We start from the raw sequence: 24,892 nt of genomic DNA on the forward strand, positions 1-24,892 counted from the left end.
ATGTGGGGTGAACAATAAAATTAAACTATCACAGAACAGAGAAGAGTAGTTGTACATTAAGTGTTGTAGTTGCCCTGTCTCTTCAATTCTAACCTATATGGTAAGTGGGGCTAAAGTAGTACAAGATGTCAAAGACACTTAAGTGCAGTAGACACACTGGCTGACATTTCCACACTCTAAACAAGTGTGTGTTTCAGTCCCTGCTCCTTCACTAAACTTACTAAATTTGTAAATCTCTACAACCAGGATGCACACATTTGTTAATCCTACAAATTTTATTCTCTTTCTTTGAAAAAGTTGTGGAATTCTAGATACTGAATCAACTGGTTGGTGGACATCTCAAAGAACCAGAAACAATGTTGATATTTGTTGGCTAACAGCTAAATCATCAGAAAACATTATTCAGTGAGTACTGTACTCCTCTAGACAAGACAAATCTTCATGCTTCCTCTCTGTAGTTTAATCTGTGACTATATTACTTAAATGATTTCTATTTCTCCCTCATCTCTGTCTCCCTCTCTGACTCTGCTCATAAATCAAAAGTTACATAAACTGCTTTCAAGTTAGTTTCCACTGCTGTTATATGAGACTCCCTCAAGTACAAAACAGGATGTTATAGAACCCGGGTTCTTAAGGTTTTGCTAAGCTAGTGTGCAGCAGAATTAAACAGTTTTCTCCAGGATGTGGGCATAAACACATCAGATGTGTATGAGTAGGCCCTCTGACAGAACACTAGGAGGAATACAAGTCACCTTTTCAATGATAAAACTACTGTAAATCCATCGATCTTTGGATTTGTTGGAGTATGAACACACAAACACACACACACAAGCTAAATTTACACTCGTCTTGGGACACAAACAACTTTGGTACACATATTGTGTTTATACAACCGACAAACAGAATTGTACACGAGTAACTGCCACTCTACTTTCTCACACCTGCAACCACATAGACACATAGTGCATGCTCACACACATATGCACGCACATGCACACACACCCACAAACACACACACTCACACCCACTACCTTGATGATAATGTATATCAGAAGCTTTATTTTTAAAACAAACTGCAAGTCTAAAAAGCTCTTACCTCTAAAGCGGCATAAGAGATAACAGAGTCTGCTCCTGTAATATTACCTAATTATTGTGAGGAAATTAATGAGCCCAACCCTGCAGTATTACAGCATCCCAGCCGGATAAAATAAAGTGGAGGAACGATAGCATCTATTATTTAGATGAAGCAATTTTGTCAGTTTTAGACAGAGCATCTAACTCAGAGAATAATGCCCAACCTGGCTTGATCTTTTGTCTGAATGAAAGCCAGAGGACTAAATTAACAAATACCATGGTAACCATCTCACCACACTCTGCCATTATGCAAAAGTTTATATGAGGCCTGGTGACTCAATGGGTAAAGCATTGAGTTGGGATAAAGGAAGGCTACGGCTCAAATCCTACCCCACCAGGTGTGGCCCTGCCCAACCGGTCCCGGACAAAAATGGGAGGGTTGCGGCAGGAAATTAGGGCATCCGGTGTAAAAACTCATGCCAAATCAACATGCGGAACATATTCCGCTGTGGCGACCCCTGAAGGGACAAGCTGAAAGGCACTGATCTCATTTACTTATTTATATATTCTTAAATGTATTTTTACAGAAGTCATGATGGTCTAATGCTGGTTAATTAAGGTCCTCTAATGTGCCTTATGAAGTTTATTGAGCCATCAAAAGGTTTTATTGAAGGCATCTGTGTGTGCCATGTGGGTGCTGACTGACGCATGTATGCTCTGCAGCTCCTGGACTCCCTTTGAGTCTGGCGTATGGATCTTTTGAGTTTGTAGCAGACAAACAATTCAATTCTGTGGCTGTGGTGTATGCTGTCATGCAATGCTTAGATAGGTATAAGATTACTTGATCATTAGTACAGCACTAGGATAGAACTGACAAACTCTATAGCTGCTACCCTCTACCAACTACTACAGGTGTACAAATAACGGCTAGCTGACTTAATTCATTTGATTAATTTGATATTTAGTTTTTTAATTATGTGAGAAATCTCAAAATGCAAAATGAAGATCAGTGCTTCCTTTGCTGTCACACATATGACAGCATTAGTTTGCAGTGTTACCTTGAAGTTGCATGAAGACGTGTTGGTGTAACTGCTACTGCCAGAGGTGACGAAACTGTTCAAAAGAACGGTAATATGAAAATGGAAGAGGTCCCACCTCCCCTCCCTCTTACTTGACTTGGTGTGTTGGCTTCACATTAATAAAGTAACATTTTGTCAATAATAAAACCGTAGCATTAGCCACCTGTTAGCTAAAGCTAGGCAGCAAAGTGATAAAGGGGTTTACACTGCTGCCTCACAGGTACAAGGTCTTCAGTTCCAAACCACCAGCTGGCTGCAGCCTTTCTATGTGTAGTTTCCATGTTGTACTTGCGTGGGTTTCCTCCAGGTACTCTGTTTTTTTCCCCACAGTTCAAAGACATGCATTTTAATTGGTGAGTTTAAATTTCCCGTAGCTATGAATGGGAGTGTAAATAATTGTCTGTCTGCGTATGTCTCTCGGTGTTGGCCCTGAGATAAACTGGTCACCTGTCTCTCTCACCCAATGAGTGCTGGGATAGACTAGTATAGCTTGTGACCCTAAACAGAATAAATGGTTAACATAATGGATGGCTGGACAGCCTCAGCTATGGAATTTATTGGAAGCATTCAGAGATATTATTAAGAGTGTAGGTTACTTTGTTTTGGAAGTGTTTAGAGCCCATTATGCAACTGCTTTATATAAGCATTACTTGCACCTGATGATGTAATATTAATAAAAATACTTCCCATTTATTTTTACATTATGCATTACTACTGTGTACCATCATCGGAAATTCTTACTGGAAAACATACCACAGCACACACAAATGCTCAGAGACAATTATTCACTTCTGCAGGATGTCAGATAAAGCTACTCGATGTATGATAAAAGTGTCTGTGGTTCTTTAGTTCGAGTAATCATTAGGAAGCCTGTGCAGCCAATAATAGATCCACAACGTTCAAACTCACAAAACCAGATAACCTGCCGATCAAGTTCTAGACACATCTCAAGCAGAGGGGTGCCACAAAGGGTGTGAATACTTCTGCAAGCGAGAGATTTCAGTGTTTCAATTTAAATAAAGTTGCAACATTGTTTTATATAAAAAAGGTTTTACACTTTGCTATTATGGGGTGTTGTTTGTAGATGTATGGCAAATTAAATTTACAACACAGTAGATAACCAGGGGTCTGAATAGGGCTGTGCAAAAATGAACACATTTTCATATCTAATATATATATTTAAACACAATAATGCTATATTAAATAAATATGTCAAATTAAGGCACATTTTCTGTAAAATCAAATACTATAGGGAGGGCTGATCTCTTATCACAATGTGAATGATATACTTGACCAGAATGTACCTTAAGTGTGTAGCATGCTTTGTGGCTGTCACCCAAAGATTATCTTCATACGGTCTACATGACTCTTGTGTAGATGGTAATAGAGTTGTGGACAAAGGTGTGTCTGAGTGAGCACGAGCTGAAGGCTTTGTCACTACTTTCTCACACAGTGTGGTTAAAATGCATGCACATTTTAGACAGACCTTGAACATCCAGTCCTCAGTAAAATGTATATTAAAATGTTCGCATTAACAATAGTCAAAGTTAATAGTTAAGGTGGCTGTATTGAATCACAACATGAATTCATGCAATGATTAACAGGTAAGCTACGATTCCACCTTAAAAGTTGCCAGTAGACAGTAGCTAACTAATGTTAACTATTTGAAAAATAACTGATGGTTGGAACAAGTAAGTAAAAAAAATTTAAAAACACAAACTGCTTCTATTCTCAGAATGTATTGCTTAATGCCATGCAGCTTATTCCCATAGTATAGCTTTATACTGGTTGGCTGCTATGCACTAACTTTGTGTGTGTTTTGTGTCGCTAGATTACTGCATCTACGCTGTGTGAAAGAAAGCTACCTCTTACTGCCTAAACATGATATATGTCACCATATCGGACTGCCGTAGGTCAGAAACATTTCCAAGGAACTAAAGCTGCAGCTGGACCAAAGTTTTTAATGTAAAAATGATAACTTTATCATCATAACAACTAAGTCTAGCATATTAACTTCTGACAACATCGGGAGAAATCAGCCTTCTGTCCGGAATTCCACGTCACACATGTAACACACAGCATGAAATCGCCCAAGTCGGACACGTCCTCACGGGAGATTTTAGCGTGCTGCCAGCATGCGCAAAAGGCACAACATGATAGAAAACTTTTTTTTGGTGCTGTGTTTACGGCACAAAAAGAGTCATCAACACGCTCATTCATTTGCCTTAAATCCTCCCGACAATGCGGACAGATCAGCGTCCTGCGTGCACAAACTAACGCATATAATACTGACATTGTATTAGGGGGCACGAAGGATAAAGTCTTGATAAAGTCGGGAGTGTTCTCACATACACCCCCTACGGACAAAGTCAGGACGATTTCCGAATTCCAGTGCATGTGTGAAAAAGGGCTTAAGTTTGCTTGAACTTTACCTACATCTGTCAGTTGATATTTGCAACAGGAAAAATTCAGTTACATGCTCTTGACTGGTTTTCACTTCATTTTCTTCAAAGGAGTGAGGTACTGGGAATGAGAGAAATAGAGAGCAGATGAGTCCTGGAGTGTAGAGCATGGGTGTCTGTGAATTGAAGGGAAATCCAAAACCCTTATTCACCAAATTTTCCTTTCTTTCCAGCCTATCTAGGTTAACTGTGGGCTGGTGTGCTTTTGTTTGAAACACTCAGGGGGTGTGGGTGTGTGTGAGGGTGAGTGAGGGGGTGTGGGGTTCTTAAACTAGCTACTTGTCATGACAATTTCGAAATATATACAAAAAAAAAAAAAAAAAAAAAAAAAAAAAAAAACGCCTACTGTGGAAAAAAATACCCTTATCTGACCACAATATTAACGTCTTATCAAAACTAACCTTGAGACTGCATGAATTACATTTTTGCAGTACATACTTGTGAGGCTTTCCCATCTCCTTTGAGGGGGGCAGATGGCAGCTGCTATGCCCCCCCCCCGCCTCTCCTGCAGTCAGAGCCAGCAGCTCCAGTTAACATTACTGCCTCTAACATTAGCAATGCTTTGGGAGAAAAAGCCATGCGGAGCTGCCCATCACTTCCAGCTACACAACACACAACACGCTCAACCCACATAATGATCACACACTCCTTCTCGCTCTCCTCTATCATAGACTCACTTCCTGCAGGGGGTTTGAAAACAGATCTGGCTGTGTTTGCCGTGAAAGAAAGCAACTAGTCTTCTCCGCACCTGATCTGGGATCTCCCTCTAAACCTTATACATTAAACTAGATTTCTGCCCCAGTTTGACTCTTCACTTTAGCTAAAACATTAGACGTTGACAAAAAGAAAAGAGTTATGCAATACCTCATTAACTGAAAATTTAAAAGACAACTTCCCTCGTGCACAAGTATTTGACTCAACCATATTCAGCTTTAAACCGCTGCACACCCCTTGGGAAGCAACCACTGGCTTCTAAAGCTCACAATACACGCCCACGCACACAAATAGTGGAAATACGACAAACTTACCTCACTTTGTAGCAATGTCCAAGCTGTTCAACAGTCCATCACCCAACACTTTATCTCTAGACCAAGTTTTTGGCAGCAGAAGAGGAAGAAAAAGCAACAGATAAAGGAGAATACCAGAAAGAACCAAAAGATGAGAGCTAGAAAGAAGGAGACAGAACAGCAGAGGGGGGAAGGACTGAGTGAGTGACGGAGCTAATGGTGACTGACAGACACCCAGAGACTCCAAGGCTAAGCAGGAGGTTTGTTAAAAGACCACAAAGTAACTCGCTCTTCTGCTTGCCTGCCTCTTGACGTCAGAGCAGTCACATGACCTCGCTCTGGTGTGGAGGGGAAATGAAAGGGAGGGAGGAGGGACAGGGAGAGAGAGAAAGAGCGAGCGATGGAGAAGCCTGTGTTGCTGTGGTAACAGGCACATCGAACCGCAATGATTTCAATAGGTCATCTGACACACACACACACACACACACACACACACACACACACACACACACACAAACTAAGCTTGACAATATGAACAGAGGGAGTGAAGTGGAAAAAAGGAACAATAATCTTGGAAAGTGATACAAATTGATTCAAGTTTCCTAAGTTCTTAGGAACAAAACAGGAATGTGCACAAGATAAACTGCACTTTTGAACTTGAGCTTGGGCCTGTAGTGCTGTTCGGGTGATACCGCAAGTTTGCTTTTAGTACAGTTTATTATTTTTAGGAAGGCAAATATGCACTGAAAAGTACATACATACTACAATGTAATCCAGACTTATGGTCTTTCTGAGTTCATTTTAGATCAATTAGTTACAATACACCAAATGTTTGCCATGATTTGGTTCTAATGATAGAACTTCTTATTTTCCTCTCGAAAAAAGGAAACTTTAGATTTAAACTTTAGATTTAAGGATTAGACCTTACCTCTAGTGTATGTTGCCTCCTTTAAGTGCTTAGTCCTTAAGTCCTTTAGGACACACTAGACCTATATGGTAAGAAGTTAATACAGTAGCTCCATTTTCAATAGCCTTTTTTTATTACAGTATATGAAAAAGATTTGCTCCCTCAGCTCTGTAAACACAAAGATCAGATTTTAAGCATGATGCTGGAGTTTACAGCCACTCAGCATTTGTGATAAGTGACAGTGGGCATATGGGTTTGACTATTATGTTATATGTCATTAACAAAGTAGAGACTTAACTGACATATTTGATGTTACTGGTAAAATTAATGAGGCACATCTGATCAAGGGTCCCTGCCTGTTTCTTGTGCCAGGCTGCACAACCCCGCACGCGTTTGCTGCAATTATGTAATAGCAGCCAGTTAATAAACTTGGTGTGTGGTTTGGTCATTAAAGTATGAGTCTTTGCAAATGGCAGACACACTGACTTCATGCGGCTGCTTTTAGTCCCATGAGCTCATCGACACTCTTTTCTGCCTCCTTCTAAAAAATGCACTGGCATATCTATCGAAACCTACAAGCACATGGACCATAACACATGCTGCACAAAGTTAGTATACCCAATCTATAACGGTCTGAACACAGAACTGGCTCACTGGGCTTCGCTTATGTTCTTAATGCAGAGAAATTATCGCAGATAAACAAGTAGCCCGGTTGAGGCAACATAACTTGATGATAAAGGTACACACTGATTGTTGCGAGCAGTGTACACACATCCACAGTGGAACTTGTGCACAGTCCTCCGCAGGAAGCGTGATGAAGCCTTAACTCTTTGTTAAGGCGGTTTTGTTTGGCAGAAAGATGCCAGTTACATAATAACAGAAAACTTCTCAAGTGCATCTGAGGCTGGAGGAGTTTGATAGTTCCACACAGGCTGGCACTGTGCAATGAAAGAAAACCTCCCAACAGCACAATTTACTGTAGTAAATAAAGTGTTACATGACAGCCCACCCCTCAACCATGCACAAATGCACAACCATTACATTTTGGTTGTTCTATGAATAGAATAAATAAAGGTATTTTGCTTTGCATATTGCAAAGCAGATTTGGATACCTTGCTGCTAAAGCTAAGCTAATTGGTAGTAGCATGTTTAAAAAAATGTTTAACAATGACTTTAACAGTGATTGTTAAATTCAAATTTAGATTTTTCTATTTCGACTACAACTACTATGCCAGTTACTGCAAATAAAAAACACACCATAAATAAATAAGCATATATATATATATATATATATATATATATATATATATATATATATATATATATATATATATATATATATATATATATATAGTACTATATTTAATATACCTCTGAATATATGTAATAGTGATAACCACAAGGTGTAGTTTCTTTTTGCAACTTTAATGTTAGTGAACAACCCACAACATGTTAACAGGTCTGAAAGGATTTGTTTATATAACAATATGCTTTGTATAGCAGTAAAATTTATTTAATGATTTTATAGTGGCAGACAAAGCAAGACTTTCAAAGATGTCACAATGGGGTCTTGGAATCTGGGTTGATTATTTTTCATTCCTGATAATTTTTTTATTATTTGGGTAAATATTTGCCAGGTAATCTAAATTGTACTAATTACTTATTAACTGCATTAGCAGTTAGGTGCAGCACGTGCATGTGTGTATTTACAAGCAGAAAAGCTGCTGTCCTGGGTATTAACACTTTTACACATAGGTCTATCCACTTCTAACAGGTCGTGCATTGTTTCAAGTTTATCTAGGACGGGGACTCTGCATGAAACACAGCCTGAGGCTTTGCAGTGTGGGAAGATAACTTTAGGCCAAATCAAAGACCCTCCGTCCCATCCTCCACCATGCTGTGAGTATGAACAGCTTTGCTCTGACTACATTAATCTGAATAGCATCCAGTTGCCTGATGAATGGAACAGAGCAGGGGGCCCATAGCAGGATGGGGTGGTGGGGTGGGTGGGGCTGAAGTCAGCCAAGGGAAAACCACCCCCCTACTGGACTACTGTGCATTGGTCTGTTGACAGTATGACTAAGTGAGAGGCTATAGACAGACACACAATTAAATACGACAGCGGGCAGACAGAATTGACGTTGTGTAAAAAAAACATTTTAAAAGCCTGCAGCTAGGATAAATATAAATGTAATGATCGTTCTGAGGAGTAAAACATGAGACAAGAGAGCACGGCATCAGCAAAGCAAAAAGAGCTCAGATGATGTAAGAAACTGAAATAAGAGCCTGTCAGGTGGGTAAATTGGAAGAGGGATAAATAATTTAGATTTAAGTCTGTGTCTGGGGGTTAGTGAACTGACTTTTGACACCTTAAGGCAGGGGTCTCAACCTCGCAGCCCGGGGGCCAAATTGCGGCCCGCACAATATTTTGTGGCCCACAGGACGATATGAAAGTTTAATGTTAGTGTGGCCCGCGAGGTTAATATGAATTGTGCAAGCTGGAGCTGAACGAACCTACCAATCACAGTGGAGTATATGGCTCCCGGGGGCGGGCCATCGGCCGGGCCTGATGCAAGCAGAGAAACGTCGCACGGCTATGGAGGCGCCTGTGTAACATCACATAGCCATGATAGAATAACTACTTCTTACTTTATTTGAAATGAGAATGTATGACTTCGAACTGGACGAACGTCCAACATCGATTTTCCGCTTGATAATGTCACCGAGGGGAGCGGACCTCCGATGGGGCCAATTCAGCCAGCTCTTGCCAGCCGTCCCACTTCGGAGTCAGGCTGGAGCCTCATCAGGGGCTTACCTGCCTCGGTTATATAGTCAACGGAACATTGGTGTTGGGTAGGACGTACCGCTGAATCCATGGGGTTATTATAGAAAATAAAAATCAGTAAATAACGCCTCCCTGGCTGCATCCCATTGTTTTTTAGAATAAGTAAATAATGGTGTCCCACTGTCCCAGCTGATAATGAACAGCCTGGTAGCAGTCGCCTTTTTTTTGCGCTGGCTATCCTGGTACTTTCTACCATCTACAAATGTTATGATGTTCATGCCATTATGAAAGACATGACCCCTTCTTCTTTAATGTGTAAGATGCCCGTCCTGTGCTTCAAATGGAGCTCATCGACCTGCAGTTCCACTCTGACCTTAAAGCCAAGTTCAGATTAGATTAGACAAAGCTTTTTTTGTGGAATACCCAGCCTCACCCGGACTCTGCCTCCTGCGGCCCCCAGGTAATTTGAGTTTGAGACCCCTGCCTTAAGGTGAATTCATAATCTTTCATAATATAGTACAATAGTCTTGTAGTGATACTTTTGTATTGATAGTGTGGAACAGGCTCAAATACAGGAAAAACTCACACTGCATTGCATAACATTTTCACCCCTCCTGCAAACCGATACACATTCCAGTAGAAAGTAGGAATCACTGTAGATTTTCCACATTTTCTCTTTCAGATTTAGTGCTGCAGAGCTACAGTCCTTACTGTATATGATTTCTTGAAACTGAATTTTCACTGCTTTTAGACTCTGAGCAGCAGTTCTGTACAAGTCTGTGACCACCTTCTGTGTTTGCTAGTGTGTGTGTTAGGATGTAGGGTGTGTAACAGGCACTAGAGGGAATTCCTTCCTCCTCAAGGCTCAGGAAGCAACAGTATGGGTGGAAGAGAAAACAACCTCTCTTTCCAAGGCAAACCCTTCAGATGTTGTTCCTCTGGAAAAGGAAACAGTCCCCACACTGTCAATGTTAGAAACTCTCTTCTAAATTACTCCATTATTGTCTGCAGCATGTTACTAAAATCAGCTCAAGGTTAAAAAAAAGTGAAAGAACACACTCTCACAAATCAATTGAATAATTAACAAAGCCAAAACAAAATCATTTTGGTCAAAGGTTTTTTTGTAAGAGTAAATTGTTTTGGGCCAGTGAGGCCTTGAACCTAATAGCTGGCACTCTGACAGCTGTCATGTTTATCTCAGCACCTGGATTTAAAAAGCAGCAGATTACAAACTGGATAATCAGAAGGCTCAAATCTGTTAACAAGGTTTGAATATCTGCCTAATTTGTGTGTTTTCTTAAAATTTGGTTTTCCATGCTTTGAAAACTAAAAGTAAAATGCACTTAAGTTCACGGGCACTATGGACAGTTTATCAGAAAGTGAATTAGGGTTTGCAGCAGACACAGTACAAACCACAGTGGCAACTAATTTAGAATGGTGCTATTGCAGTTACAACTGTAACATCAAGATTTAACGATAGATTTACTATTATAATATACATACATATACATACATACATACTTCAACATATGCAGCCAGCTTTGATGCACTGTGTGCTCTGACAAATGCAATTGTGGATTGCAATAAACTTTAACCGACAGTGAGCTGATCTATAGTCACCCTGGCATGTAAAGCCTTTTTATTTTATCACTAAACTGTGTTACACACTCTTCATAAAGCAGGACCACCACTGCTCACAGTTCAGACAGGAGAGTTTTACGTTTTCTCTCAACCACCCACCACCAAAATGAAACCTGCCTTGAAAAACCACACTCAAAGCTTACAGCTAAAGCCTTTTCTTACCAGGTCAGAGTTTATGGTGGTATTTTTTAGTGAGTAGATCAACAAGTGCATTTGTAGGCCCTTAATGTGCCATTGCTCCACTTTTTATGAGGAAATGTTTGGAAACTGAAATGTTACTGTCAACACTAGACAGAAACAGCATGTGGTGACTACAGTGAAGTCGAGAATGTGGTGTTGCACAGTCACAAGTGTTACCTTTCCATGTAACTGCCAATTACAACGCAGACAAATCAATGGAAGCTTGGCCAGCAAATTCTCCTCCATCCTAAAGCTGCAGCTGTCAGAGTGCCTTATGTAGAGCAGCTTCACAAGTAATAAGTCACTGAAATGAGTTGACAAGACTCTTTACAAACAAATTGTGTGCAGTACATGAGGTGGGCGAGGTGATGCACACCTCACTTAACAGGCAAATCCAATGTACCATACCATTTACAAAAACAAATGATAGATCCCATGTTGTTGTTGAGTAATAAAACAGATTATGATAATTACAATAATTCAAGGAAAAATATATGAGCAACAACCATTATAGGAATAAAAGTAATTGAATTTGCTTTGAATAATGATAATAATACTTATTAAAATACTTATTAGCACCTTAGCACTGAAATAACAGCAAATTCTGAAGAGGTGCAGTGAATTAACAATAGAGGCAATATTAAAACAATTAGTGTGATGGGAATTATACAATATTCATTTTAGCCTGCACTATTGTATTTGCACTGCCTAAATTTAGTACAAGGTCAATTAAGCGTGACTATTCTAGTTCCCATTTAGCTTTAGATCAAAACCTTAACAGAGTTAAAATGATTTCCCACAACCCACTTTGGAAACACTTAACTCTTGGTAATTGTAGTCTCTGGGCAGTTTGAAAAAAGTTTTTGGTCATAAAAATGATAATGGCAAGATTCTGTATGAAGTTTTTGGGAGGTAATTAGCTGAGCTGTGTTCTGGCTGATGAGATTAGGTAAAAAAGTAAATGATGTAGGTGAAAAAAAACCCCAAAAACGCCATTATGAAACTGTACTACTGTACTACTAAACTGTACTTTTGTTTACTGCAGGAAGAGAACAATACAAACTGATCTGTGTCTGAACCGTCGCAGAAAATCAATTCATTTCAAATTTGTCAAATTGACAATTATGACACAGGTCTTAAAATAGCAAAACTGTTAATAAAAAGGCTAATATGATTCCTGTATTTAATCTGTATATATTAGCAGCCACTATTTCTCTTTGTTTGTGTTATGTGTTTAGATTGGAACAGTCATAGGATCAAAGTCAAAGGATAATGCTCAGACATGTAAAGGTAACGTCATTAGAAATGTTTGTTATTGAAAACATGGAGTATTTCTGCCATTCAGTAACTCTGGGCTGCCTGCCTCAGTTCAGCAAGTCAAATGATTCCCGACAGTGTTCGTTCCACTGGTAGTTTTCTGGCTTTCTTAAAATATGACCAAATAATCAGCCTTACTTACACTGCCATAAAAAAACAGTTGGCTTGCTGAGCCGCTCTACAAGTCAAGCGCTGGCAAACCTTTAGTTTGTTGTGGAAGTGGTGTTTAGTCTAGCAGTTTCAGAGTAAAACAATCTATCAACTTTACCAAATCCATTGAATGACTGCAAACGCACCACATCTGGCATCTAAAACAAGAGGGCTGTGTACTATACAGCCACATTTCTTCAGTGGTATGTATGCACTCGCCACTGAAGACAGTAAATGTTCTTTTTTGTGTTATTAACACAATAGTGAATGTAATTGGCAAATATTCTGTCTACTTGATTTGTGTCAGCCCCCAGTGGTCCCTCATACTATTTCCTTAGTGAGGCATTGGACTGTGCAAAGCATAGGACCATCACCCCAATCATTCTTAAACAATAAATTCTTTCCAACTGGAGCTATTCAGATTATCTAGGGAAAAATCCTGAATGTTTCATATCACAATATATATTGCAGAAAGGAAAACTATTGCACTGTAGGTTTTTCCAATATCCTGCAACCCTAGATCCTAATATAGAATTGAAGTATGTGAAGATATGTTTCTGTCACCGCATTTTCGTCATTTTGTTACACATGCTGCGTCAAATTCCACCCAGAACACAATTAGACTGCAAGAAGCCAAAATACACAGCCCTCGTTTTGAGCAAAAATGCATTCCAAAGTCCGGCTAAAATGTCAACCCTCCTGCAGAGCTAAAGCGGGTTGGCTTTTTAAAGATGTCTGGTTAAGACCAGCTTTAAGGAGCCTGAAACATTTCTTCACAGTCAGAGCGCTTCACAATTTACTTCTCGCTCAGCCATTCACTCACACACACTAACACACTAATGGTGGCTGACTGAGGAAGGACACTTCCTCATGTGAACAAGAAGACCGGGGATCAAACCGTCATATCTGTCACTAGGAGATGACCTGCTAAGCCTTATTAGACACACCCATCAACACTGCTCATCCCTTTTGTTCAATAGTCCACATTTCAGTCATTAAAATGTTTTTTAATTAATGAAAAAAATAAATAAAAAACAACAACACGACTCTCTGATCTCTCCTGGTAGTCATCATAATTATATTAGTGTGTTTGACTCGACCTTTAATGTGTCTACCTTGCTCCATAATCCAGAGGGGGTGAGAAGAACATTATTGAGAAAATGTACCTATTAAATACCATTTATATCTGGGGAGGTGGGCTGTGAAGAAACAGGAAATTGCGGGTGAAACAAGGGAATGTTATACAATCTGCAAAGTGCCTTGAGTTACTCAACATCGTTACAATCCACTGCATCCTCTGTGATTCAGATGCTATAAACAGAAGACTGTTGACCAGTCTGTTCCATCTATTGTTCTTGATGGCAGACACCAGGGCGGATGCTCAGAAGAATAACCAGAGCCCACTGTCTCAGTTTCTCACTCTCATCAGAAAACAGCCAGAAAAAGATATCACTACCAGCTCTGAGTCACGCTCTGAATTTCTGCTCACTGTTACTGATACACACATACAAATCCCACGTAATGCATACATATAAATACAGTGTACACATACACATGCACATTATTAATAATCTTAAAGAAAATGACAGGATTGGGGACATGCAGCTAACCTATCAGTAATCAAAGAGAAAGCTTCAAGGTATAAGCTCACAGCGGTGTAACCATTGCTCTGAACTTGTCGGGCAGATCCTATGAGTCACAGTTTTTCTCAACTTTGGACAAATACTGTTACTTGTTACATTAAAACGAAAAGGGTGACTTAAGGCCACTTAAAGTCTTTAGGAGCATTTATTTGAAAAATGCAATCAAAAGTTTATGGATATCATCTTGGTTTATAATTATTTGAGCATTTTTAAATCCAGTAAAGACAAATAGACACAATGGTCGAATTAACTGGGTGTCTTCACGTATAAACAAGGTAAATTTAAGACATTGAGGCCTTTTTAATGCCAACTCTAATGAAATTTAGGACCAAATTTGCAATGCAAATGCAAAAAATGAAAATATTCTCCTTCAAAGTAAACATGAGTTGACATGAGTTCATGTGTTTAGCCATTTTTTTTTTAAATCTGCAGCTCTGCTGTTGTACGGATCATGTGTTCACAATGGAAGCTTGCTTGTCCTTCTACGTTTTTTTTTATGCACGGCTTTGATGTGTTAAAAACAAAACACTGTTTCCCAATTTTCTGCAATGAGACGCTTCTGACTTGTGACAATTCCTTACTGCGTGCTTCATGTGTAAAACACAATTCTGGGTAATGTCTAAAAGCAATGTCTCTGGACACTGCCTGGGGTTCACATGTGAAAGAGGCTTCTGCTTCACTCTGTGCTCCATAGCAGTACTTTCTGCCACGTTTATGGCCTGCTAGCTCAACTAAAAAGGCTACGTTTATGTGAATTGTTTATGTGTACGTGAATTTAAAACTTCTTAATGATTCGCGGCCACCGTGTTTGAATCCTGGGAATTTGTACAACAATCAGCCACAACATTTAAACAACCAGGTGGTGTTAATATAAAATATGTGGTCATAAGGGGGTTGGTATTAATATGCAGAAGACTTATGGAACATTTGGGAAAAGTCTGCAGTGTATTGTGGGTGTGGTGGGGTTCTCGTGGCACAGTTCTGTTGTCAGGAACCACGAAATTAGACTGTAGAGAAATATGATGCTGTTCACTCTATTTCAGAAGACACAGTACATAAGTGCTTCCTGCCTAAGGGACTGCTGGTCAGAGCTCCGTTGTCCCTTGTCCACCACTATATTAAAACCAGCTGATGGTATTAATGTAGTGGCTGATAAGTGGTAATCTAAATTTAAATGTGTTTCATAATAAATACAAAATCCTGTTACTTTATGATAAAACTGCAAACTGCAAAGTGAATGTTAATCTGAATAAAGCTCCTAGATAAGGGGCTGTCCTCTTTCGGAAGTTCAGAGGTTTCACTGACAGGAAGTTTGTGAGGCACAGTTGCACTCAGCCCATGTTAAAACCATTGGGCCTCTTCACTGGACAAGCTACAGCTGTTCCTTAGTCTGGGAACCCTGCAGGCTAATGTTTTTGTTTGGTGTGTGTGTGGTTGACAAGTTAAAGTTAGCTTATGTTTGTTAAAGATCCAAGGATGTTCAGGCAATTTAATCTTATGTCTTTAATGTTAGTAACACACACACACACACACACAAACACACACATCCCTAAATTATCAGCAAGTGCGTGCATGTGTGACTGTGTCTAATGGCCTGTGTTTAGAGGGACCTGGGAGCCTGGGAACTGTGTGGAAATCGAACTGGGCTTCTTCCTGCTCATCTCAGTCATGGGAAACAACACTGACCAAAAACAACAGTGCTCATGCACAATGCGGCTTGAACACCAAACATCGCACTGTTTAGACTGGCCAAAATACGCCACCTTCAGCCAGAGATAAAAGGAGGCTGAGTATGTCCTTCGCACTGATACAGCTTAAAATTCATTCAGCAGCTTAACAACCAGTGGGAAACACGAACAAATTCAGACTCAACACCTATGAGAAGTACTTTTCTGACTTGTGTGTGCTCGTTCCAGTATCAGAGACTAGAAAAATGTGTCAGCTAGTGGAAACAGTGTGTAAATTTAAACTGTCCAGTCTTCTAAAGTCTTGTCCAGGTGTGCTCCGACTACCATTTGAATACTGTCTACCAGTGTCTCATCAGTTTAACTGTGCAGTGGACTGATGCAAATTTTACTGTCCAACAAGTCATACCAGAAGCACAACAGTGTATTATTCGTATTGCTACTCGGTATCGGCAAGTACTCAAAGGTAATTACTTGTATTTTATTCAGTTAGAGGAAAAAGTGGTATCAGGATATCCCTGTACCAGGGGTACAGATGAACAAGGCTTTACTGTGAAACACAACTCAACTAACTCTTGTTTAATTATCACCAGAGCCTAAAGTAACATCTATATCTAGCAAAATATGTGTATGGCAAAGACAGCAGTGAATGTGGTTGAAAAATGTGGTCAGCATCTGATGGCTGATGCTGGTGTGTTAGCACGATGTGTAAAGAAAAACAGAAGAGCAACTCTTCCTCAGCTAAGAATGTCAATGCAGGGCATAATTGGACTGTGTCGGGAATAATTTCATAGAGACGGATACTATAGTCTGGGTGAAGTGTATAAACCCCTCAATAAAGATTAATGCACATTTTAGTTTAGTAGTGAAAAAACTACAGGACCTGGTTCACGCAGTTATGAAAAAATGATATGGTCAGATGAGTCATGCTTTACAGTCATCTCAGCAAGTGGGTGAGTGCATGTGTAGCGTACAGGTCTGAATACTGCACCACTATAGTGAGGGGATTCTGCTGTCATGTTTGAGCTGACTTGTTTCCTTAGAGGAAGGATAACTAAAAATGAAAACTTAAAAAAAAAAAAAATAGAAATTAAAATTCGACCTTTGTTTCAACAGAAGAACCTTGAAATTTAAAATCTCTTTAACAAGACTGACTTGAATGGACAAACATCAAAAGGCACACAAACAAGTTAAAAGTTACCTTATCAATTCTTAAAGTTTGCAGTTTCCACAAAACATGTTAGCGCTGTAACACCCCCAGCAAACGGTCAGCTGTTGTCTTTAGAGTGCCATGTACTGCTCTCTGTCTTTGTGAAAAGAGATAATAGATAATTCTAAACAGCTTAATAAATATGTTTATGATTAATCATTGTTGGAAAAGTGTGCAATGTCATGGCTATAATCGCAGTAATGTATTTACATAACTTCCTATAACTACGGGCACCACTTGTGCCTTCAACTTCCACATCCTTTCTAACTCCTTATTCAACCCTTGGTATTTCTCGTGTTCCTTCGTCCTGATGTTGCTATCACTTGGGATTTTGACATCTACCACCACAGCCTTTATCTTCTGTCAGTCCACAACTACCATATCGGGTTGGTTGGCCATTAACCATTTGTCAGTCTGTATCAGGAAGTCCCCACAGGATCTTAGCTCTGTCATTCTCCACCACACCTTTGGAGGTGTCTCCCATTTTGATTTTGGGACTTCCAGCCCGTACTCGGCACAGATGTTTCAGTACACTACGCCAGCCACTTGGTTATGGCTTTCCATGTATGCCCTGCCTGCTAACATCTTGCACCTCGCTGTTATTTGCTGGATCGTCTCAGGGGCATCTTTGCAAAGCCTGCACCTGGAGTCCTGTCTGGTATTGTAGACCCCAGCCTCTATTGATCTTGTGTGTGTGTGTGTACATAATATATTAATATTAATATCTTCATCAACTGTACACATTTGTGTACAGGGATCATGGTTATAGGTAGACATGTGTTGTTCTTGTCTACAGTGAGGTTACTGGCTATTTGTTAACATTGACTCTCAGTGTCCTTCTGCTCATCAGAACAGTGAACATTTCAGAAACTGGTTAGATTTATATATACTTAGATTTATAATAAATTATAGTTTCCTGGCTTTAATTTGTGAGGTTAAACTGAAATATTTGATAATATTACTAGTTATATTTATAGTGTGAACATCTAAAAGGTAAATTTTGAAGGTTAGCTGTTAACATTAACACTAACTTACATATCAACCAAAAAAATATCCCACTTGATAGTTAATTCCAGCTGTTGTTCTGTCTAAATTCTTTAGACTGTAGATTAAGTTAGATAAAGCTGTTTCTTTAAAGTACGAGTAACATCAGATAACAAAGAGAGAAATTTACTGAATGCTTCCTATTGACAGTAATGCACCAGTTCAAATGGATTAACTTAGGATTTTCATCAACTTTTGAATGAGATTTTATGGTGGTGGACAAAGTTGTTTTAATTTTAATGTCACTGTTATTCTGTTGTATCAGAAGCAGTTTGCAGTCATACAGATGTTGCTTACAATCATTAGGATGATTATTCCATCATGTCTGTACATTCATCTGTCACATTATTGGCAGGGGGCTGTTCTGTGCGGAGTTGTTAAACTCTCGCTTCATTTTAAATTGCCTGTAGGTGCTATTGTCAGCATGTCGCTATGTGTATGTGTCTGTCAGCCCTGAGACATAGTGAGAACATGTCCTTTGGCCTTTAAACCAGTGACAGCTGAGATACAATCCAGTAACTCTCCAGCCCTTAACAGGATGTGGTGGATAATCCATGGATGCTGGTAGTAGCTCAATATTTTATGTACCAAGATGAGGGGGTGGTGGAAACTATTTTATCCTCATCAAAAAAGGGAAAACGCTTATTTTTTAACTTACTTACTTTTTTTTATCTTACAACTACCTTTCCCTTGTTCAAAATCACGTTCTGAACAGATTTTTCCCACTAGAAGGAATAATACTAAAGTAATATTGCTAAAGTAATATTGCCATAGACAAACTCAATGTTATGTCTAAAAATGGGGGGTGTTAAATATTTTCTTATCACATAGGTTTAAAGGTTCATTTTTGAATATTTAAATAGCAGTACTGCTCTATTCTTTGGGAACAGCCGTGTGAATTGGACTATAACAACTCCAACTATAACTAAACATAAGGTGTTGCTGTACTTTTCCCAGCTTAGTTACACTGTGGGAAGGTTTTGCACTTCAAAACATAAATACACACATCTTGTCATGTCACGACGACACCTTATAGTGGAAATCATGTTAGGGAACTTCTCCATAAATATCTTAAAATAGGCTTAGCTAGTATTGGAGCAAGTGCATCTTTTGTCTCTTCAGCTGTTTCAACTCAAGGAAATTTTAACAACCCCATGAGTGAGAGCAGAACCAGTGGTGTTTATACACATTCAGGCTCCCATTCTCACTTGCTAACTGTCTCTCTCCCACTCCCTCCCTCTCTCACACACACACACACGATTTTACACACCATTGGTAAAACTACACGAAAACTAATGACCTAGAGGTTGGTCTGACTGACGACCGTATATGGAATGCAACTTCCAGCTCAACAAAATTACGAAATAACGTTGATGTTAATTTACAACGAAAAAAAACCCCAAGACTAAGTATAGAACAAGTTTTCTAAAAATCTATGACGAAGGCTGGGCTTTTAGTTTAAAAAAAAAAATAAAAAAATTCAATGCCATTACATCACCTCAAAGCAATTTAACAAGTTAGAGGCAAATAAAGAAGATTAATATGGTGTGACTTTAATCAGGTTACGACCACAGACAGTGCTGAAAGTTGTGACATTGTCCATACTGGCAGATGTAATAAATGTAATACAGTAAGAAAAATATGAGAAGACCCTGACTGCAATTAAACCACCAATTATCTTTTACCATTGCAATCACATGGGCATTTCCTTTCTAATTTTGTCTTTTTTGTAAAGAGGATGTCATTTTTAACTTTCTAAAATACAGGAAAAGGGCTAAACTCCCCTGTGGAGATGCAAGAGTGAAACCTGAAAGCAATCAATGTTCTGGGAGAGAAAAGCAGAGAGTTTGCAAAGCTCAGGTTGTCTCTGAACAAAATGTGACAAGAGGGAGACTACAGCCTTTTCACTGATGCCATGGCAACATGTTCCATGCATAAGGTAAGTACAAAAAAGCAGCTAGAATTGGATATAAAACTGCAGTATTTAGCTTCCGAACCCCCAGGTTGCATCTCAGTGTGTGCATCTATGCAAAACATTATACAGTAGTAGCAGTGTCAAATAATCAGCAGTGTGTAATTCAAGCGATTAACATTTTATTAGCTGCAAGTTCCTGGGCTTTTATCATGGGGATAAAACATCCTCATAAATGACTAAACACCACGGACACTGACAGCTTAAGGAAATTATCTAATTCAGGAGCTCAATTATGATTTAGCAATGGCCAGCTACTGGTCTTCCTCAGTATTTCCTCTTCACATTTAAATGTTAATTATGCTATATATGCTATTTTCCCGCTCAGGGGCAACCGTAGCTCAGTTGGTAAAGGCAGTTGTCCACAGACCACAGGGTCAGTGGTTTGATCCCCGGCCCCAGCTATATGTCGAAGTGACATTAAACCCCTAACAACCCATTCCCATCCCCAGCGTTGCAGTGCCGGTCCAAGCCCGGTAGAAATTGGGGAGGGTTGCGTCAGGAAGGGCATCTGGCGTAAAAACTGTGCCAAATCAACATGCGGACAATGAGCCAGTGTGGCGACCCTGAACTCGCGGGATAAGCCGAAAGGACAAAAAAAATAAAATTATCTAAAAAAAGAAATTAGCCATTGGATAATTGTAACATATTTACAACTGCTACCTAATGTAGGTTGTCCCTGATAATATTTTTTCAAATTTAAAGAACATGGTTTTATAAGCCCCTGAAAGTTTGCTGCAGTAGCCAGCTAGATGACTAGTTAGTGTTGGGCTGTATAATGAGATGCCACACGTGTCTGCGTGTGTCTAAATGGCCACACAAAAATAAAAGCAATGCTCCACTTTTTAACCCTAGAAGAGTTTTGTGCTCACTTGATGCATCCCAAGAGCTCGGGATCTGACAACGACGAGTTCCACTCTAGTTTTGAAGCTAACGTATGGGTCCATTTTGAACATACCTTCAACATAATTGACACCTGGTTGACCCTGCTGTCACAATAAAAGCATTATCTGTGACAGTAAATGTTGGAAGGACTGATTTTGTTGGTGCTCAGACTTTTATTAATTGTTAGATCTGTTTAACAAATCTAGCTTGATCCTATAAACACTATGGTTTCAATAATGTCTCAAAGTTGTGCAACAATATTTACTATGTTTTATACCCTGGATAGTTGGCCAACTGTTGACTCCACAATTTTACAGTTTTATGCTTTTGTACTTTGTGTGCACCTATTCTGTTCTTTAAAATCCAGTCTGTGCTCTGATTTTGTGGCAAAAAGATCACGAAGTATTGCCTCACGAGTGTATGACTCCACCAACCAGATTAGTTGCAGTTCACATGCATGACTATCTAATCAGTTTAGACATGAGTCTAAGTGGACGTCAGTGCCAGATCTAATGAAATTCAAGAACGAGAAAGGGACACACTGACCTTTTCACCATCAAAATCTAATTAGTTTTGGCTACTGGTGTTGCCAAATATGAAAGAATAAAATTTGTCCATCCATCCATCTTCTGTAACCACTTATACTGTTTAGGTTTGCAGAAGGGCTGGATTCTATTCCAGCCTTCACTGGGTAGAGTCTCAGGGCCAAAACAGAGAGACACACACAGACAGAAAACTAGTCACACTCACATTTACACCTGAAGGCAATTAAAAGTCACCAATTTACCTACTGTAAAATGCCGAGTTCGGGAACCCACCCAAACACGGGGAGAACATGCAAACGCTCCACAGAGAAGCCTGAAACTGCCAGTATTCAAACTGCGGAGCTTTCCAGCTGTGCAATTTGTGACATGGTTACTTGAACGTTTGCACATGCATAGGTACTTTTTGACAACTATAGTATTATTAAAATTGTAAAACCTGCCTTCCCATGTGGTGATTTTACTAAATACAAGGAAAAAAAGCTTGATTGTGGTACATATTTTTATCTGACTATAAAACTAAGTATTTCAAGATATGACTTTTTGGTCATATTGCACAGCTCTAAAACCAAAAATACCAAACATGGTATTTAGCTATCCTTGAAGTAGTGTACCTACTCAAACGTGTAACACACTCACACCAAGGCAAGTGGGGTACATTTAAATAATCGAGAATTTATGACAATTTGCACCAAAGCCACAGCATGGGTCTTCTTGTCACCCAAGAATGTTATAAAACATTTTTATAACGCAAATAGAAATGGAACGATATGTAATGACTTAGTACAAGATATTAAAAATAACATAACGCACAGGTTATTAGCCAGAAAAAGAAAATAATGTGTTGCTGATCTCCTAGGATACGGGCCCAGGCAGTGTGGGTGTCTGGGCAAGACACTCTTGCTTGCTCATTCGATCATCTGCTCAATAAAACTGGGCTGCGGCTGCAGTGAGTTTTATTGAGCCATACCATATTCACCGTGGTATACTCCCACATGTAACCCCCCCTCCTCATATTCACTTTTTCTCTCGCACTCCCTTACTTGCAGCAGACCGGCTGTCACGGTTTCCTGCCCACTCATTGCTGTTCCTCTCTCATATAACTGTCGCTCCAAGAAGCTTTCATCCTACCTTTCCTCTATTGCACGCAACATGGCACACTGGAACATTACATAAAGGGAATGTGGGCCGAACTTGTGTGTGTGCACATTTGTGTGTGGACAAGTGGGCATATACTTGTGTTTTCGCCTGCATTAATTAAAAAAGGTTTGTAGAAGTCATGTCAATATTGCTCGTCCACCACAACATTAATACCACCTGTTGGCTTTAATGTTGTGGTGGGTGAGCAATATTGACATTACATTACATTAGTGTACAAGGCTCCGCATGAGAAAAATTAAATGCTGGCTATGATTGACCGGTGTCATAATACAGTGCATCCCAGTGTAAATATAATTTTATTTAAAATAACTGTATAAGACAGGATAGTAAAAACAGAAATGCTAAGACCTAACATTTTAATAGAGGATTAAAGAATCTTAATATAGCTTAAGTATCAGTTTTAGTTTTGTGTAGTACATTGTATGGTGCAGATTTTATTAGTTCTGTTTCCCCACAGAGGACTTGTGAAAAGGCTCTCAAAGGATTTAGTGAAAGGGACATATTGATAAGAACTAATCTTTGTAATCTTTATCTAAAAATGTTTTTAAGCAGACTGCAAATCTATGGGAATTACGCTTTCTGGAATTTGGATTATGATGAGCTCCGATTTTATATTTGCATTCTAGGCCCCTAAAAAAAGTTGTAAAATCATTCGTATGCCATGGTTTTCACACCTATCGGTGACAGTGACAGGCATTCCAAACACAATACCACATAGAGTGAAAGATCTGTGCAAATTCAGGGCATACGCAACACAATCCTGCAGATACTGATGCCACCAATTCTGACAATCTTTGCTGCAGGGCTGCCCAGTGTGTACATGGATGACAATCAAACTTCGGAAAGTGTTGCAGTCAATTTCTAAATAAACATTCATCTTTTAATGATAAACCCACACTGTGCGGCACGGTTGATAAGTTAGAAGCCGCATAGGAACCAGCAGACTGACATTCAGAATAGAAGAGGTCACTGTGAAATGCCACAGCCCATGAGGACAGTTCAAAAATGTATGTACCACGATATGTTGCCCACAGGAATAGAGGTTTCATTTAGACTCTAAGCACTTGGATGATATTGACAGTTATCTGCCAAAAAAAACAAAAAAACATTTGGGTTTGTTCTATAGTTTGTTGTATGCATTCTGGATAACATAACTGTCAGTGTAAGAGAGAGGTTAGTAGCCTGAAAGATGACAGTTTGTGCCTTGCTGTCGGTTGTCATTTCCAGCCTTCTATACACCAAGTATATTTGTCTACAGGACAGAAAGGGCATTTTTCATCATGATCATCATCATTTGTAGCTCGTTTTAATAATAGAGATGACAAGAAACTTGAAAACCCTGCAATAAATGCAATAAATAGCACAGTTTATTGAAATGCACAAACAAGACGTCATCATAATTTAATCTTCCCACTTCGTTCAGCTGTAATATTGATCTACTTCCAATGGCTGCCAACAGACATGACGTAAGCTACACAACCTCCTCTCCATCATGTTAATGGTCTCTTAAAGTAAGTACATAAGAAAAAGAAACTTTATTTTCACTCCCCATTTTATCCGACTGCTTGCTCTGGACGGATGAGACAGGGCTATGTAATGCATCGATATAGAATGGTACTGTCTCATCCCATTCTTCAGTCGATAATATATTAATACCTTTAAAAGACAATCCTAACAGCCCTACTGAGCACTGAATCCGTGTATCTTTAGAGGGAGGGACTAAGGGCACACACAGACTGCAGACTTACACGTTTATTAAAAGCCCCACTGTGCAACACGGATCTAGGGGCAGGGAAACTCCAGTGCAGGCTGTCAGGGAGTCTCCGCGGCCTGAACTTTGCAGTGTGTCCTGGCAGCTTTTAGGGCAATTTCACATGTTGAATCAGCTTAAACCAGCACTCTGATGGGCTGCTGAGCTTAGTGAATCAGTGAAATGAGAAGAGGCTGCGCCATTACAACTTGTACTGTTGTTGTAACTACTTATCAGAAATATCATCGATTGTAAGTAGCTATAACCAGTGTATGGTGACTCAGAGTATCTCTTCTTTGTTTAGTTTGTATGTACACAGGTATTTTACTTCCTCTGATGCAAGCGCAGAAAGTGCAGGGCTACAAGCTTTCTGTCTCTTATCTTTGATGAAGTAAGTG

At 39.4% G+C, this 24,892-nt stretch overlaps 1 protein-coding gene across 4 annotated transcripts in view; it reads right to left on the bottom strand.

Moving 5' to 3' along the window:
* LOC137130968 (neurocalcin-delta A) overlaps positions 1-24,892 on the bottom strand; it is a 58,047-nt gene that overhangs the window by 25,571 nt on the left and 7,584 nt on the right. The window contains exon 1 of one of the 4 annotated variants that reach the window (XM_067511705.1): positions 5,644-5,934. The exons of the other annotated variants lie outside the window; for them this stretch is intronic. The gene's annotated coding sequence lies outside the window, so the exon portion shown is untranslated. Of the gene's footprint in view, positions 1-5,643; positions 5,935-24,892 lie in introns of those variants that run through there. 4 annotated transcript variants of the gene reach the window in all.

Source organism: Channa argus, chromosome 7, assembly GCF_033026475.1.
Source record: "Channa argus isolate prfri chromosome 7, Channa argus male v1.0, whole genome shotgun sequence".
NCBI classification, from domain to species: domain Eukaryota; kingdom Metazoa; phylum Chordata; class Actinopteri; order Anabantiformes; family Channidae; genus Channa; species Channa argus.